Source organism: Nipponia nippon, unplaced genomic scaffold (assembly GCF_047370975.1).
Source record: "Nipponia nippon isolate SJK-2023a ecotype South Korea unplaced genomic scaffold, ASM4737097v1 scaffold_7, whole genome shotgun sequence".
In the NCBI taxonomy this organism is placed as follows: Eukaryota; Metazoa; Chordata; class Aves; order Pelecaniformes; family Threskiornithidae; genus Nipponia; species Nipponia nippon.
The window spans coordinates 16804129-16817958 of NW_028262391.1; the positions used below are offsets into that span (position 1 = coordinate 16804129).

Genomic DNA, 13830 nt, shown 5'->3' on the forward strand with positions numbered 1-13830 from the left:
ACAATGCTTTTGAAAGCTGGATTAATCTGGTGAATGTTCTCAGCCAGGAAAAAAAAAAAAAAAAGGGAGAAAATGTTGTCAGTCCCACATCTACCTTCTACAAAACTTTAATTTTATATTTTTAAAGAAAACTCAAATAGCTGGGTTTTGGCAGTCAGCATTAAATATAACTTTGTTGCATTGCTGTGCATCATCTCAGGACACAAAAGCATTATACAATGCTTGTATTTAATGTATTCTACTTATGTCAGTCAGTAAGTGATAGCATGTCCTATCTAATTAAATCCAGATTTCATGCGCATCTCTTCATTTACTTACTGTGCAAATAATGGAAGCTAACGTTAAAGTATTAAAATCAGATAAAATTGCATTTCATATTAATACAGTGTGTGGAAATGTATAATTTAAAAATATATCTTAAGAAATGTAATCTCTTTCACATATTGCATACAGCTCTGATATTGATTGATATACTCCTGGGAGTGTATGATGAGAGGAGAAAATGAGTATGTTCGCCTTCTGTTAGGGATCAGCCAGCTTCTTGCTGATCTCTCACACTGCTGCTTTGAATAAAACTGTTTCTTGTTTAGTTTGTTTTCTTCTTTTTGTTGTTTAAGGAAAGTTAGTTTCAAAAAGGAATATCAGCATTTAGTCAGCTTCTCTCTAGTCAAATATTTTGCAGAGCAATGGGTGAGCAATCCATGGCCTCTTCGGCTCTGCCTATTTTCTGATCCCACTGGAAATGAAACACTCTACATTTGGTATATAGTTTCCTAAGATAAATTTTGCTTTATTTTCCCACTTTCAGACAAACAAATGTCTCAGGGAGCCAACACTGTCTCGCTGACAAAGGCACGGAGAGTGGCTGGGCTCTCAGTTTGAAAGCTGTCCTTGGCAAGAGGAGGGTGCTTTAATGTGCTGCAAAACAGACAAACTGCACGTACCGCCTTCAGGTAAGGAGTGCCTGGACACCTTGAATTGGCAGGCCAACGTGTCGCAGAAGGCAGCTGCACTTCAACTTTGCTTCCAGTTTAAAAATTTAGCCTGTTTAGAGACAGAAAAAGCTTTAAATTACTTTCCTGAGCGCTGGATCCTTCAGAACAGTGTTTTTACGCAGGCTAGACCCAACCCTTTTAATTGTCTTAGTTCTAACATCGTTCACAATGATGTAAATCCTCTGAGTTCAATGGAAATTGTGCTGGGCACAAATGCAGTAAAAATCACGTCCTGTATATTCATGTGCAAGATCATCTCTTTTCCAGAATCTGCCATACCAATGATACCTATTTGTGACTAAGGATTTGTTTCTTAAAAATTAATTTTTATTTGTAACAGAATCAATCACATATAGCCACGCCATGCTAAATGCATATACATTTGTAATTAAAGATCTTTAAAATCATTCTCTCTTGTTCCTTATGGAAATATGGCTAGTAATAAATCCTGTAAAGATTCTATGTAGGTAGACTTGGGGTAGACACTCAGTACCATTAAAATTAAGAAAGGCTTTCACATTTAGAGGACATTATAGGATTGAAGCCTTATATTTTAATATCCAACATCAATGCCTCAAACAAATCTATTCAAACTACTACACCAGCAATATGGAAGGTGGCAGGTGTCCTCCTGCATTGGTATCTGCTGTCTGGGAACCAAAAGCTAAAATTAGTGATTCAGGAGTCTGAAAAAAGAAGTAAAAAATGAATTCACAAAATGATGACGTGAACATTGCTTATATCCCTGGAACCATAATTGTTACAGTTGTTCACATTTTTTTTAGCTTTTTCATGAAACAGGCAGTTGAAAAGGTTCAAAGCACAAAATTATCCGAGAAAAAGGAGACCTTAACTCTTTTCACTTGGTGTTATGATTTCCCTTGGAGAAGCACAATTATCTGCCAAATGTGGGATGATTCCTTTGTTTAAATCCTGACTGGCAGCAACAAAAATCTGCTCTCTGCTAAAATTATCTAATTTTGTAGCTGTCTCAACGATATGTCTGCTTTTATCAAATTATGCCCTTTCTTCCTTGCTGGTGGAATACTCACTGAGCTTCATAAACAGTCACTTTGCATTATGTAGATTTTTTTGACAAGAAAAGTGAAGAAGTGGGCTTTTGACAATGATGGAAACAATGAAACAAGAAGAAATCAGGGAAGATCAAACATACTCATTATTTTAGATAGTAAGAAATAGAGCCATTAACAATAACACAGTATCTTTCTTGTACTGTTTCATACTGTATGAAATCCCATAATTGTTGCATCAGAAAAAAACTCATTTACTTTTCAATAATCAAATATGTAAAAGAAATCCTTATGCTTTAAATCACATGTAGTAGAGGGACCTGTTAATTTATTGTATTACTTTGATGTATTTTTTTATTACTTGAAAGCCAATTCAAGTTGCAGAGGATTTATGAATATTTTATGGACTTGGTGTTCTGAGTGATCAGAAATACCGCTCTCTCAGATGTTCTGGGCCTACATCTCTGCTGTGCTCAAACTAAGCCTGGCACAGGAATAGACTGAGGTGGCAAAAACTCAGTTGAATCATCTTCCATATTCCTGTATTTCTAGACCTATTGTAACTCAGAGCATTCCTAGAACAGCTACAGATGCCTCCCCTATGTGTATAGCTGAGCATATCAGTAGCGCAAAGCCATTTCTTTTTCATGTCTCTTCTCTGGCCAGACATGCCTTTATTCAGGGAGAACCTAGTTTGGGGAACTTCATGTTATAACCTTTGACTTAGTTCAACCTAAAACTAGTCTTGATCTTATTTATTTTCTTGCATTAAATTATAAATGTCTTTAAAACTACTAATATGTGGTTTAGTAGTTTTAATACTACTCTTTCCCTGCTCCATTTGAGTTTGAAGGATAACAATAATAAAACTGATTTAATTAAATTTTTACTACTCCTTTATGTTTGCCTATGATTACAAGGCTGGTGTTGTATAGATACTGAATTATTTTTATTCAGGAGCATACCAGTATTTAGTAAATTTTCTTCACTACGTGCTTTTCCCCTGTATAGCCTGCTAAAGAAACAGGGAGCACTGTATTTAGGATGTTGTGAGGAAACATTCTGGGCAAAATAGTGGATACATCAGTGAAAGACAGATGAAAGTACATGAAAAAAGTGATCCATATAGGCTCATTATATATCCTCGGCATCCACAGCTGAGGTATTAGGTCTCAACTACATTGTAACAGTGTTGAAAAATTAGTCTGCCATCCTGTTACACAGCCAACAGCTCCACCTGCTCGTAGCAATTTCGTCTAACCAGTCAACCAGTATAAATGGTTTAATGACATTTGGCACTTACTTGAACCACAAACTTACCAATGTTATTGGGTTTGCACAGCAATGAAATCCCATCATCTGGGCATTAGTGAACTCCAGAACCAGAGAAATTGGTGTCTATGCTTTAAGAAGTCATCGTGTTTCCTTCATGGTGAGCAGACTGGAGGTTACTCTCCTCTGAAGTTATGGGAAACATCCATATCAAAGAGACATGGGAGCGTTTTTGTAGTTCCTTTCCTTCATATTCTGCTGTTGCAGTCTCTACAAACAGCTGCCAATATGGTTAACCACTGAAACCAGTAAAATATCAACACTGGTAAATGTATGCAATAATATGGGTGAACTGTGAGAGAAAGGGAGGGAGGGAGGGGAGAGAAAGAGAAGACAGATTTTAATCTGTACCTGTGTCTCCTCCCAAAGTAGAGACATACTGTAGGTCATTCAGCAGCATGAAGATGATGTGTCTTAACAATAATCTTTAAAATAATGGTAAGAAATATAAATTAAATATTGCTTGTCTGTGTTCCAGAGTTTGATAAGGAAATTAGGTCCTGCGTCATTTAGTAGGAAGCCTTAGCTTACTCCAGAGAAGAGGATATAAAGCCACAATATTGCATTGTTAAATAGATTTGGTATTCTGGTCAGGTACTACATTTCCTTTAATAAATATTAATACTTGGAAAAATTCTATACTGCATTAAAAAACACAATTTCAAACTCCTTTCTGGCTTTTTTGGCTACCCAAGACTGATGGAGAAAGGAACCTCTGAAGCACATAAAGGTTAGGGGATTTAACTCCTGTTTACATTTTTCCTCAAAAAATTATTAAAACCATGCTTGAGTAACCATTTTTAATGAAAGAAAGTATCTCTGTGAGTTAAATGCTCTTCATAAGCCTGATGTTGTGAAAGAAGTGCATCTCAAGACTATCATGCCTAATTACTGCATATTTTCAAGACATCATTATTAAGACAAGCAGCTTTTAGTGCTGGTTAACTGTCACACTGCTGATTTGCAAGTGTATGCAATTCTTAAATTTTTCTCATATTGTCACATGATACTTGTTTCTCTTTTGCCTTAGTACACAGGACAGGACCCTATTTTCTCTAGGGTTTGTCGTCTCCCATCCTTGCAACACCATTAGCTAATATAAAAAAAATGGGGAGGGACCTGTGTATCATGCCTTGAAACATACATGTAAAATACCTCATTTTTTTATGTTAGGGTTTTCAATCATTTAACACGCATATAAAGACCATGCTGAAAGGTGAGTTTCTAATACACAAGGCAGCTATGAAGTAACAAACATGCTGGTATTTTCTCTTTCCCACCTATTGGCACAAATATTGAGGGGATAGGGGAGGGAAGAGAAATTTGGTACATAACAGAGGTTCTCTGAACTCAACCTCAGGGCAGAGACATTTTTCTGATCCTGTGATCCAGATCGGTCATGGGCAAGATGGTTCAGACTGACGCAGGAAAAGCCCACCAATAAAAACCTCAAAGAAATCTTCCAGTCTGCATGTTCTAGGCTCTTCAGTATGCTCAGGGCATCATTACTCTGTTAAGTTTTACAGAGCAAAGCACAAGAAGCAAAGCCATTAGCTTGCCTTTTCACTGAACCCTACATTATGCTTTCCTTTATATGAAGAAGGTTAAATCTAATGACTGTAACCGTCTTACAACCTGGAGGCCACTTTCTACCTGCAAGCTCTGACGAATTTATAAAGTGCCCAGGAAAAAAGAGGCAGCCCAGAGCAGGATGCATGAGTGCTGTAGCTGCCAGCCCTCTCCCAGGTGCCCCTCTTCTTGGGCAGGAGTGCCTCCACACTTGTGACAGGAGGTGAGAAAATACTTGAAATAAAGTAATCTCTTTAGGTAACAGTAATGTCATTACTGAAACTTTTCATAAAAACATTCCACTTCATTGATTTCAGGGCAGTCAAAATTTTTTTACAGCACATCTGAATTTAAATAAAAGACTCAAACTGTGTCAACTTTTAAATGATTTCTTGTTCTTCAAAATACCAGCAACCTCATACCAGAAATTCCACATCCCTTTATCTGTCTTAAGAAAAGCTTAGAGACCTAGAAGTAATTTTCCCACTGTAGCACCTAAAAAAATAAAGATTTAAGAATCACAATTCTACAAAGGACATGAGAAAGGTCAGAAGAAAAGCTCTGGTTTCTCTGACTTTGACCACACAGCTCTCCAAAAAGCATATTGAATATCATTGCACCCAAACAGAGAAACATCATACCATCATCTTTTTTTGTCTATGGATTGCATTATATGGCAATAACAGAGCAATACAATGGCAAGCTTGTCTTTTTCTGGGTTTCATGTAAACTGAACCCCCAAAATAAAGCCCAATTTATAAAGAAAACCAAAGAGAGTTGAATTTTAAATGCTGCTATATAAGTGTGCCACTTACTCAGAGTCCTTCAAGGAGTTCTCTTTTATCTGGATCACATGCAAATTCAAAATCCAAATTCAGCTAACCATGTACTATTCTCAGGGTGGTCTGTGTGCTTTGGTGAGTCTCAGGCTCCTAATTATTCAGGTCAGGAATCGAACCAGAGAGGCAATGTTGGAGCCTGCATGGGCTTGTCTTTATTTCCCCTGGAAACCAAAGTGCAGGGAGCAGAAGGAAAGACCTTAATAGTTTGTATGAGGGTGTCACCTGTGTGGATGAGTCCTTGCAAACCAGTACTTCTGTTAGGCAAATACATATCCTTCTAGCTAACATAGTGCAAAAATCTTACTGTAAAGCATAGCATACTATTCTGAAGCTATGTTTAAATTTGGCAACTAGTCAGAATAAAAAATTAAAAAATATTATCTAGCATAATTATATCTCTGCAGATTTTCTTTTAAAGAAAAATGTAAGGACCAAGCCATGCTTATTTTATAACTACACTACAAAAGCCTTAGATGTCTCTATACTACATTGAAAGCAGAACATGAAGGTATAGTCAGGTTTAGGAGTGCCATGTAAACATGTATTCTGTTCTGAACAATTGTAATCCTCTACAGAAGAAACTGTGAGTTAAATTATTTGGTATGTTCTATGTGTATTTGGTGTTTTGTGATTTACAAATAGGTGGAAGCACAATAACACAGGTTATTAATGGCTTAGCAGGAAGCAGTTACCTGTATGTGAGATAAAGTGTGCCTAGGAGAGGAGGAACATTCCTGTGAGTCTGAAAGATAAGATGGAGACAAGCTGTGGGTTAGAGGAAGTCTCATACCACAGTAAGTGATGCTATTAAAAAAAAAAAAAAAAAGTCATAAACCATGAGAAAAAAGAATGAACAGCATTTCTGAGACATTTAGAAGAGAAAGAACAATTAATCCAACCCTTAAAGTGCGGCAGATAGAAATGCTTTATAGTTTTAATACTCAACACTGGCAATGATAGTAAAAATTAAAAACAAACTAGGCACTATGGCCTTTGTCATTCTCCCTGCTTACAGTCATGGAAGATATTTATGCCTATTGTGGGCTTACCAACACCCAATTTTCTGAAGGGTGTAAATATTGATAACTAAAATGCCAATGTTAAATCATAACAGCACTCATCAGGCTCACACCTCAGAAAACAAGCACTCCATACAGGTGACTGCAGCCCATTCGTGGTGCTATTGGTGTGGAATTTCTCAGTGTGGTGGAAAGGGACAGGTTGTGGATTTTGCAGTTTTCCTGAAGACCTGTTAAAGGATATACTAACAAATAGCTCTCCGCAGACTTCGGGGACTCAAATCTCTATTCCCTCCACCAAGAAAACTGAATACAATGCACTCAAAAATTGAACTCTTTACATAGCAGGTTCAGCAATGAACAGAAAAACAACTGTTTTGTTTGGTTGTTTTAAAGTCATAACAAGCAAAATCCCACATCTCTACATAAGTATTCAAAGGTTGAAACAGTTGTGTCTAGGTATAAAACACTCAAAATCTTGGACTTGTACAAAGTAATTAGTTACTTGCTTAGTCCTACGTAGTACTCACTTATTTCTTTCCTCATGAACAGTAATGCCTGTCAGATGTGCATTATCATAGTGTTAGAAGCAAAAAGCTTTACTGTTGCTTTCTTTTAGGCAAGAAATGAAGTGGTGCCATTCACATTTTACAGATAAGAATGTTAGCTATAGGGAACTGACGTGTCTTGCCTAAGGTCACAGAGGAATTAGTCAGAGCTGGTGATCACTTATCTTAGTCCCATAAAAGAATCTGCATCTCAGGTAGCAACTATTTGTCACTAAATATGTCAGGAAGCAAACGCTGTCATCATTCAACAGAAAGACATCTTGGGGGGGTGAATCATCACAAACTGCAGTTCTGCAATAACAGGGCATTTTAGCAAGAGCAAGGCCAGAGGCTAAATATTACAGTTACAGAAAGCATATAATAAATGGAAGATTACAGAAAACGTATTTAGTTTCAAAAAGAAGTGGATATGGTATGAATCACATCACAGGTTTCAGATTCTTATGGCTGCCTTGGTATCAGGCTTAGGAAAAACAGTTCTGATTTATGGCTTCATGTTGAAACCATGTGAAACTCCTGCTTTTGTATTTTGATGTGAAAACCAGCCTTACGTATTTCAATTTTTGAGGCTTTTAAATTCCCAGATTCAAATAAAAACTCAAGACAGCTAAAACTGCAACACTTAAGACCAAACCAAAATTTTACAGGAGACCCTGTGCATCACAAGATGGCTGAACTTAGCAAACTTCTACTGAATATACAGACTTGAGTATTTAGTTTTTAATGTTTCTACTGTAGAAACCATAATTTGTACTGTTACAGTAAGTACACCTTCTCACCCAAGCTGAGCTGTAGAACTGACCTAGCACCATTACTTATTGGTACTTTATTGGGTTGTTTTGTCATTGGCAAATTTTACTAGCAATGACTTTATGTCACTTTTCAGATACTTGTTATGATTGTTATTCAAGAGATTTAATTACTCTGAATCAAGTGTATTTCCGTGGAAGACTTGTTATGAATGATGCCAATGGAGATTTCGTATTTAAGATAACAATTTGTAATCTAACAGTTGATCATTCTTAACATACTTACATTGAGATATATTAACTTTGTATAGACTTGTTTGAAATATATTGTTTTCTATGTCGTTAATTTCAAGTATTTTGAAATTTTAGATGGTTTGGTCATTCAGACATGAGTGTTTGCTTTGAACTTTATTATTCTAACTAATGGGCAAGTTTGCAATTTGATGGTCAGATGCACAGAAATAAATGACATTTTATTCTCACATAAAATTTTAATATCAATGGTAATAAACAGCTCAACTAGAAAACCTACTGTTATTTTTAAACTGATTTATGTCCTTTTTATTAGTATATTTTTAATGCGCTCTTTAATTTTTACAGTTTATGGTATTTTTCGGTACTAGAGGTTAATTCCTCTGATAAGAAAAAATAGCACACACAATAGAATGTATATACAAAGCTTAATTTTATGGCAGAAATGCTTCATCTCCTAATCTTTAGGATGAAAAAAATCCAGATATAAATAGCAATGAAATACATCTTATTTCCTAGACTTGCAGAAATTCTTAGAACGAGAAGAAATGGGAACTCCACTGACAACTCCACCTACACTTTTCTAAGCACCTCCAAACTCCAAGTTTGCATAGCTACTACCGGCTTCTCTGCCAAGGCAATAGCAAGGCTGAGCAGAGCCTTTAAGCCCACCCAAAACTGACCCTGAGCCCACAGGAGAGTGGAAACGGCAATTGTATACATTTGCTTTATACCTCTTCCTTCTGCCCCGTCTCAGATAATGGACTGTTTATATGAAACAATCAGAGAAGATAGCATATTTTTCTTCAAAAGATTCTTCTGAGGAAAAAATAAGTAAAACAATTTACTCTGACTGGAGATATGTGAGCTATATGACTGTCTACAACAGGCAGACAAATTTGTAGGCTACAAGTATCTAGGTTCGATCTCCATAATTTCTGATGGCATGTTCTTTCAGTACTCCTCTGACTATTCCTTTCAACTGCTGCCTCTGGAGCCTCATCCAGTGTTTCTTAGATTGAAATGTCCACATAACTAAGGAGAAAGAAAGGTGACTAAAGAAAGGAAATTACAGGAGGAACACTGCAAGAGAAAAATTATACTTTAAATGCCACTTAATGAAATATTATGTTATTTTCATGATAAGAAACTTTTGATGCCTATGAAAATAATTTTATCGGGAACTGGAAGGAGATCAGTAGGCAACACCAACATTGCAAAGCAATACATGAGAACTCTGCTAAAGTCAGAACTAAATACTACTCCACGGAGCTCCGATCACCATAAATGTGATGACAAGAGCTGGAATCCTTTCATATTATATTCAGAAAAATAAGGAAAGCTCCTCAAAAGGTTTAATACCAAATTATGTTGTTTGGTGCAGGTAATTACACACTGGTTTACATCTATCAAACACCTAACTATTCATTTTGATTCTCAGAATTCTGATTTGAGTCAAGAAGTTCTGTTCTTACAGTATGTGCTTTTATCTTCCATCTGTTTCAGTGTGTAAATGCATGCAACACTTTTGTAATCTGGCCTCATAACTCTAAATAGCACTGAGGGATTTTTGTGGTTTTTATTTCTTTATTCATTTGTATGTTTTTTTCCTGGCTGTTCTCTTCAGGAAGAAAATAAGTTTTGTTAAAACAGTTACTTTAAAATGGGCTGGGAAGCTGCTGTATTGAGAGTAATAGTGTACTATTACATTTGTTTATTTGAATAACAAACTATTTTGATTTCTTAGTAAATGAACAAATGGTCATAGAGTATTTTAAGTCAATGTCACAGCTCAGAGAAAACTATAGAGCCTGCTGAGTACAAGTTAACTGAAACCTCAGTCTGTTATCTTTGTGAGCTCAGGCTACTAGTGATTTTTCACTAAGTTTTTGATAGGTCAAGTGCAGTTCAAGGGCAGAACGATTTTTATTCACCACATTATCCTACAGTATGTTATTTTTGAGCAGATTTGAAGCTAAAATCATGTACTTGGAAATATAATGAAGAGCAGTCACATCTGGATTATAATGATCACAGTAAATAAAAAATTGTTTCTTGATATACCAGAAAATAATACCTAAAAGTATTCAGAAAAGACTTCAAATTATTCATTGTAGCATTTTTAGATACAGTCAGATTGCTCAACCTTGGTCAGCTGTATTTAGCCTAAGGCTGGATAGGTATTAAGAACACTCAAGGTGGCTTTATACCAATCGTGTCTTTTCTGAATTCAAGGCATTAGAAAAGGGCAATTTGGCTTCCTTAAAACAAGTGTTGTGTAAAAGCAGATTCAGAGCTTCCTAAATCACATCTGCGGGATCTAAGAAGCTGTACAAGCCAGACACCAGTAGTGACACTTGGCTGCTTCCTACATATCACGTTGGGATTTCCAAAAGACCCTTATAGGTCATTGGTTTCCAAATATTGAACAAAGATGACAGCAAAGAAGGAGAGGTGGAGGCAGTTTTTTTACCCATCAATTTCAACAAAGTCTCATCTTATTTCATAAAAAGGTACTTGCTTTAAGTAACAACTCAATATAGCATTATTTATGACCCAGGCAAGTATGAATTAGAAAGTAATGCATTTACGATTTCTCTCTGCTGCTTTTTATTAATATAAAAGTAAATAAGCTAACCTCAAAGAGTCATAGAAGGAAACTTCTGTGTAAGTGACTTGCATGGGTTCATCAGAAGAAAACTCTGCAATAACAAATGTAAGGTAATGTTAAAAACATCTACCAGCTTTGTCAAAGTAATTACTTGTTTCATTGACACCTCACTTTTTCAAAACAGCATAAAAAATTTTTCTCTCTAACCAGGGTATAGTGCAAGTTGTCGTTCATGAGAATGCCACGGAAAGGATCACTGTCTTTTACAACATGGGCAGCTTACCAAGCATCCTGGTATGCCTACTGTATCAAGCACGCTCTTTACTTTTTCTTTTTTTGGTGTTTCTGGTAGTTTTATCAAGCATATGAGGAAAAAGCTTTATAAATTCTTTTTTATAATGCTCTATTTGTGCAGATTCAATACAATGAAAATCTTATATTCTTTAATATTTAAAAACTTATTATAATGTTTTTGTTATAACAGACACCAAGATCACTGTACAATAAAAGAATTTAGAGTATTCTCTTTTTGCCAGTGATGTGCTGCCTGTGGGGGGACCAGGAGGAGGTAATCTGTGTTCAGTCGCTGCTTTAGCCTAAAAATAATTGAAATTAGAAAATGCTTCTTCATCTTCTGTAACAATATGAAGGAATAGGAAAAGTAAGACATGGTTTTGCAAATCCTCATCTGTTTAGGAGAGCTGGAGTCACAAGAAAATCAGTGTATCATTTAAAAATGTATCCCTACAAAAGAGGGATAGCAAGAGAGCAAAGGTGACTAAGTAAAATCAAATTGAGCATAACAGCGATGGAAGAAGCAGTTTACTAGAACCAAGAAGTAGCCCATGTAGGATAAATGTAGCATATCGATATTAACATTTTGTCTCACTTCATTTTGCCAGCTTTCAATGTATTTGTGTTTACTCACACCCACTTTACACCATGATATCTGAATTTCACTTTATTTTTCCATTCACTCTTTTCTTGTATTCCCTTTTTGTACAGCATCTCTGAAATGTAATACAAACCCAAAATAAATAGTTGAATGAGTATTGAATTATTTCTAACCAAATAACTTCTTATCCAAACTCAGGTTTCTAAGTAAATTATTTCCTCTCTCTCACTTACTGTAAGTTAGGAGAAAATTGGCTTCCTGAGCTCCACTTACAGGCTTTTGCTCAAGAAAGATCTATTTAATTTATATAACTGCTAAGACAGCATGATAGTGGCTTAGTCTCTGAAATGTCTCCTGGTTCAATTAATATTTTCCAGAAAAATGGTATTATCACCAGTGAAGAGGGATTTCCAGTGTTGATTTGAAAAGGTACTTGCCAGGCACTTAGATACTCAAAATGAGAAAGTTACCAGTGCTCAGCAAAGCCCATGGAATCGTAACATTTGCAATTAATGTTGAGATGAATCTAGGATCAGAAGAGTCTCTTCCTCCTGCCGAAAAAGCTTCCTGCAAGAGAACCTCAAATTTCTTCATCCAAACCAGTTTAAAATGACTCCAAGCACCTACCTGTTCCCTAGTTATGTAATTTAACAGGATGCAACATGAAGAGTTTATTTTTCCCTAAGAATCAGCATAAATTTCCCTCTGCTTGCTTTCATCCTATTACTTATCCTTAGACTACTTCAGATCATCCTAAACGTTTCTATGGTTACTACCAGCAACATACCTACTGATAACAACAGCCCCAGTGAAGCTTCCCATTGGTATTCACTCCTTTTCAGCATCTTCAATGCAATTACAGTGGACAATGTGCGTGTTTAAACTATCACAGTAATAAATCAGACACCAATAAGGTAAAAACGGTGCAAGAACCAGAAAGATTTAAAAAAAAAAAAAAATCACTTGAAGAAGAACATAATATATGTGCCTGGAAAAAAAATAAAAAATTTACTAGACCAGACATGTATCCTTCCAAGTTTTTATGGAGACAATAAACAAAGAACTGGTTCTGATCATCTGTTTTAGGCAGACTCAAAGTACTTGTCTGGTAAAATTATTGCTTTATATAACAGTTTGTTCTTTTTGTTTTGATTAATGATTATGCTAGTTTCTAAGTAGCAACAGTTCCTACAGTTACATTGGAGAAAGCACATTTTTTGGAACTGCTGTTACCTGCTGGTGAGAAAATGACTGTCCTGCCAGTGCATTTTACAGAATGCAATTAAATCTTGCCCTAAAATAGAAAGTGCCTACTGCAGCTTTTAAATAGGTAAGAATTTTTGAGCATCCTGTTCTTGTTTTTCTAATTCAATTGCATTACATACCATGTGAATCTCCAGACAAGATAAATTGTTTTTGTTTGAAATTAATTTACTATATAAACACATATTCTCTCTAAATATCTTTGGAAGCACTCATACTTCCTCATAACTCCTTTTGGTAGCTCAGACAGTTTTTACAGCTTGGGTTTTTTTTCAGGCTCAGTGCAGTAGAAGTATGTTGTGTGCACGTCTTTTAGTGTTTGATCTTTTTCATTTACAGAGTTTGGTCACAGAACAAGGATGCATGAAAATATAGCTTCATTTCACAGGCATATAAACCAAAATGGTAGTCTTCAGATAAGGAAACTGAATAGACTTTGACTGTTGCAGAAGCTTGAATACTGTTGTGCTTTTTTTCTGTCTAAACCAAAAGCAGAAAACTGGGAGAGCTAATTTTGATCCAGAAGATGAGCTGCTTTGAAATGTGATGGACAAACACAACACGCAACCCACTGTTTCCACTTCAGCAGTCTTATGTAACTTAGCACGTAAGAGGGAGAACAACACCTGCAATCGAGTACAAGCTGCTGATCCAACCTGTGCTTCAAAGAAATGGGATTAGGACAGAGGAACATTAGGCAAAA

At 35.9% G+C, this 13830-nt stretch overlaps 1 long non-coding RNA gene across 2 annotated transcripts; it reads right to left on the reverse strand.

The window, feature by feature from the left end:
- Positions 1-920: 920 nt before the first annotated feature.
- Positions 921-11019, reverse strand: LOC148050840 (uncharacterized). 2 transcript variants are annotated; one of them, XR_015700672.1, is made up of 5 exons: positions 10997-11019; positions 6462-6511; positions 3710-3783; positions 3347-3597; positions 921-1044 (listed from the first exon to the last, which is right to left on the reverse strand). It is a non-coding gene; the product is annotated as an uncharacterized LOC148050840 (long non-coding RNA). The 2 variants fall into 2 exon arrangements; XR_015700673.1 differs by lacking the exons at positions 6462-6511; positions 10997-11019 and adding an exon at positions 5743-5918.
- Between the last annotated feature and the right edge of the window lie 2811 nt (positions 11020-13830).